The following is a 5,186-nucleotide window of genomic DNA, read 5'->3' on the forward strand; positions in this document are numbered from 1 at the left end:
CCATAACATTAATGTTTTTTATTTTTATTAAAAAAAAAACTCCTAAACCTAATGAACTACCCGCAAGCCCCACACTCCTCCCAGGCCCCAACTCATCTCCCCACTTATATGAAAATTGAAATGACAAAGAAACAAACCCTAGCAGCCACCGCACTCTCTTAACCCCGTACCGCAGCCATCGCCCATCGCAACCACCGCAGCCCCCACCACCCTGTAGCACTGCGTCAACCTCATCGCTGATTGGGTTTGGATCTGTGTTTGTTGGCGTGGTCTGGTCATCGGTAGCAAGGTCGAAGATTCCCCACCGTCGCCGTTGTCGAGATCTCTCTTCTCCTCGCCGTCGCCGCCAAGTTCACTCTTCTCCTCGCCGTAAGCGCCAAGTTCTCTATTATCCTCACCGTCGCCGTCGAGGTCTCTCTTCTACTCGCCGTTGCCGTCGAGCTCGCTCTTTGTCTCTCTGTCCCTTTCTCTGGTTAGCTTAAAGACTGCTTTGTGAGTTTGGTTTTTCTTGTTTTGTTGATCTGTTCTTAATAATAATGAATTACTGATTGAGTTACTGGGATAGTACACTAATATTGAGTTGCTGAGATTTTGTTATTTTTTGAGTATTGTGAGTTGCTGAGATTGCCATAGTAATATTGTTGAGTGTTTTTCTGATGTCTCTCTGTCCCTACCTCTGGTCATCTATTCAGCATTAAGCACTTTTTGAAAAATTTGATACTGACTATTTGCTTGATTTATTCTGTTAATTTGTTGTTGATAATATTATTTGAGCTGCTGGGTTAAGGTATTGATCATGACCGGTATCAGATTTTGTGAATTTTGTTAATTTTTATATGCTATTGTGAACAGGTTTTTTAGTTGTATACTTTTTTCGGTTAAAGATTTAATTTTTCAAGGAGTGTTTATTTTGATTTAGACTGAAATTAGAAAAACTATAAAAAAAAGGTTTCAAATAGTACATACATAAGAAGTAGAAAAACAATGTTACTTACCTCGTTGAAGATCCATATAATTGGCTTTTGGTGTGAAAATTAAGGACTTCAACAAATTGAAAAACAAAAACCAAGTTTCATCGTGAGAAATAAAAACAATTTAATGTGAAACTGTTCAAGATAGCATATAAAAAAATATTTAGATAGAAACCCAAAAAGAAGATAACCAGATAGGTGAGTTTGGCTTTAGAAATAATTTGTGCTGAACTTGTGTAAACTGATTGTATTGCTTATCAGTGTAGTTTATTTAATTCAATAAGCACGTTTATATAGCTTTGAGAATCACAGATTTTTATAACTGATTATTTCAACAAACATTTGAAATTAAACCAATATTCTCTACTTTTTTGTTAACCTAACAGTTTAAGTCCATTTAAATTATGCAGGTGGTTCAGTTTACTTTTTTAAAAAAGCAATAGTTAACTTGTTTTAGTTTAATCCCGTAACTTCATAACAGATTTGGTGCAACAATAAAGGAACAGTGATACATTGTATTATACAAATTTAAAAGTGATTTGAAAACACAAAAACAAACTATTTGAAATAATTAACGTTAAGTCAATTTGTCAAATATTGTTGTGATCTCCTCTTATTTCTAAGCATTTGCTATTTTCTCCATACTGACCAACATTTCTATAACTCTCAAACTCTCACATCAGTTGCACGTCATTCTTATCAGGTGAGAGACTTCTCCATTTCAAACCACTTACGTGAGTTCAGTTCCCTTTTTCTTCGAGAGTTTTTTCCGTTGTTGGTTAAATATAAGATTGTCTTTCCAAAGCTAAGGTACTTTGTTTTTCTTCTTTTGTTTATCTTATTTTAGTTTTCTTTTTCACATCATTCATCTGTAAGTACTGTATTGTATCCAAATTACTCTAATTTAGCTCTATGAACCTCTCATGTTAACATTTCTGAATTGTTAAACTTTTTTTTTTGTAATATAAAAAATTCATTTTTTTTAATCCTTAACTTGTATCAATCTTGTTCACTGCTTTTTGGGTATATTATAACTTGTATTAATCTCATATTAATTCAACTTTCCATAGGCTACGAAGGACAAGAAAATTGTTTTCTGTCCAAATGTGTTCATGTCTGTGGGTTTTTTTGTTTGAACTGATTTACTTTGTTTACGTCATTTTTTTGTTTTAATTATTTAAGTGGGAGCGAATTTGATAATTTGACAAGTTTTGATGACTTTTGCGTGTTCTGTTGATCTTTATCTTTGTACATGCTTTATGTTTACACAGTGCACCCCTGTTTTGTACATTCTTCGTTTTTATTCATTAATTACATAACAGTTTCACTTTTTATATTCTTTAATATTTACTTAAATTTATTCGTAGATGATATTTAGGAAAAAAATTATACATTATGCAATTAAATCTGGAAACATATGAAAAGTAAAATTAAATGGAGTGGAAAAATTTACTTTGATAAAAGCTGAATTACCTGCTGTTAAAACGATTTTCGAGAATGAATAAATAATAAATTAGCCTACAAGTAGATTTTTCTTTGCTGTATCCGTACGCCATTAGTAAACCCTTTATTCACTTTTCGAAGACCTTTAAATTCTTTTCAAGCTCTTTTCTTCTTTTATTTACAATTAATTTATTTTTCTTTTATATATCATTTAGCGGTAAGTAATGTATACTACCCAAATTACTCTAATTTAGGTCTATGTACCCCTCGTGTTACATGGCTAAATTGTTAAATATTTTTTAAAATTATTTTTTTAACTCATTAACTTGTATTAATTTCATTCACTGCTTTTTTGGTTTATTATTACTTGTTTAGGGAAAAAATAATGTTCTAGAATAACAAAAACAAGGAAAATAACTAAAAATAATTTTAATCCCCCCTTTTTTACTATGATTTGCTGCCCAAGAAGTTGAATGTCAGCACCAAAACGGGAAACGCAGAGATACAGATTTCTGGGAAGTTACTGTTATCGGTAAACTTTTTTTCATCCTAATTTCGTAAACAATTATCTTTAAAGTTCTTTACTTCTATTTTCCTTTTTTGCAATGATTAGATAGTAATTTTGTTTTCCATACACTTCTTAGAGGACAGCGTGAGAAAAGCTTCTAGGCTGAGCGTGAGGGAGACTATAGCGCTCCCTTCCAATACAAAGATAGTACTCCCATTTAACAAAGAGCTGCAATCGATTGGTCAAGCAGCTGGATTATTAAGTGGTTTCTTAGGGAGTTTGGGTGCGGATTATTCCCAGTTCCCCATATCTGCAAAAAGTTGGAAGCATGTGAACAAAGCTAAGAAGGAACATGCTTACGACATGATTAAGGTACAACTTTAAGCTTCAACAATTTAAGCAATTTTAGTATTCGATTTTTTTTTGGTAAGGGCTTTTGCATGGGTAAATTATATGGTTCGTAAAATTTTCGTATTTTGTTTTTCACATCATTATTTAAGCAATTCTCATTTATACGAAATTGCGACTACTTGTACTGGATTTGAGTGTCATACTTTAACAATTTAAATTAGCCTGTAATGGTTGTGGCATTTCTTCAACTAATTGCAGCGGGTCTTTCATTATGAGGACGATGCCGGAGGAAAAATAAAGCGCGATATTATGAAGAGGATAGAAAAGAACTGGAAGGATACAAGGCACCACTTGTATCATAGGTGTTAGAAAGAAATAATGACTTATGAGAAAAATCTTGAGCATCGCCCGAAAGGAATAGAAGAAAATGAATGAAAAAAGTTTATTGACTATCGCCAGAAGGAAGAAACAATGGTAAGCCTTGGTATATTTTATTATTTCCACAAAAATATACATGTGTATACATATTACTCCTCTTACATTTTATAATCAACATCTATCTTTCTCATTTACATTTGTTCTATTATTTGTTCATAGAAAAAGTGTAAACAGAACGCTTTAAATCAGAGCAAGTAACTTTACACACATATTGGAGGCTCCAAAACATTGGCAAGAAAAAAATGAAGTGGTAATAAGTCATCATTATTTATTAAGATTTTGATTAATCTTCCTGAGTATGTTGTTGTTGTTTACTAAATTATGTCGATATCAACGATGTAGGAGAAAGAGCAAGGAAGGTGCATTGGTAAAGGAGAGTTGCTTATCATGACTCATAAGAAAAAAGATGGCACGTATATCCACCCCGATGCGCGTGTTGTTACTGTGAGTCATGTTTGAAAATTTCAAACAACTTAGCTTACTGTATATATCGTGCTACTGTTAACTCATGCCTTTCCAATATGTTGTATATTTGTAGAAAGCAATTTCAAATGTTGAGAAGTAGGATGGATCCTCTAGGCACTTTTCACAAAATGATTCGCTAGCACAAGTTCTCGGAAAGGAGCACCCAGGACGAGTTCGTGCCCTAGGTGCTGGACCATGTCCCACCCAAGTCTTTGGTAACGCTGCTGGACAACCGTCGAGTTCTGCAGGGTCCAATGAAGAGTACGAGAGGAGGATTGCGAAATTGACGGCTAAGCTAGAAGAAGAGCAGGCGAAGAGATAGTCGATACATAAGGTCTTGGGATATCTAGTCCAACAGCAAGGAGACAATTTGCCAGCTGAGGTTGCTGCAGAGTTGGCTTTTTTGGGCGGTACACCGGACTCGTCAAGCGCAGGGCCATCTTCATCTGCCAATCACGACCTGAAACAAAAATTTTGAATTCCAATCAATGTTCTTAGATACTTATGCATTTAAGTTGGTTTAGTGCTTTATGCTTATTTTCTTCAACTTAAGCATTCTTGCTTTATTTTGGATTAGTTATGACAATTTCATTATATATGTTATATTTTCATATATTTAATTTGGTTTGTTATGTTAATTGAGCTGTTTTACTTGGTTGCAGTTTTTTTAAATTAATTGAAAAAGAAAAAAAATTAAGATTAATAAACATACTTTTTCAAAAGAGGCAAAATAATAGAAAACCTAAAATTTTAATGGAAATTCAAATTTAGCGACGGTTTTTAACCGCCGCAAAATGGTAATATTATCTATTTTCATGATATTTAGCAATCGCCAAAAAATAGCACCGTTTTCAAAACACTAGCATTTAGCGGTGGTTACAAACCGCCACAAATTGAAAAATAAAATTTACCATCCACATATTGCGGCGGGTAATAACCTCCACAAAATCCAAGTTTCATTTCGTGGCGGGTATTCCAGCGGTAGAAGAAAACCGCCGCTATCCGTTTTG

At 33.6% G+C, this 5,186-nt stretch overlaps 1 long non-coding RNA gene across 1 annotated transcript; it reads left to right on the forward strand.

The window, feature by feature from the left end:
- LOC110268963 lies at window positions 1,660-4,791 on the forward strand. Its single transcript, XR_002357770.1, has 6 exons — window positions 1,660-2,946; window positions 3,059-3,294; window positions 3,532-3,747; window positions 3,871-3,961; window positions 4,054-4,155; window positions 4,250-4,791. It is a non-coding gene; the product is annotated as an uncharacterized LOC110268963 (long non-coding RNA).

Source organism: Arachis ipaensis, chromosome B01 (genome assembly GCF_000816755.2).
Source record: "Arachis ipaensis cultivar K30076 chromosome B01, Araip1.1, whole genome shotgun sequence".
NCBI classification, from domain to species: domain Eukaryota; kingdom Viridiplantae; phylum Streptophyta; class Magnoliopsida; order Fabales; family Fabaceae; genus Arachis; species Arachis ipaensis.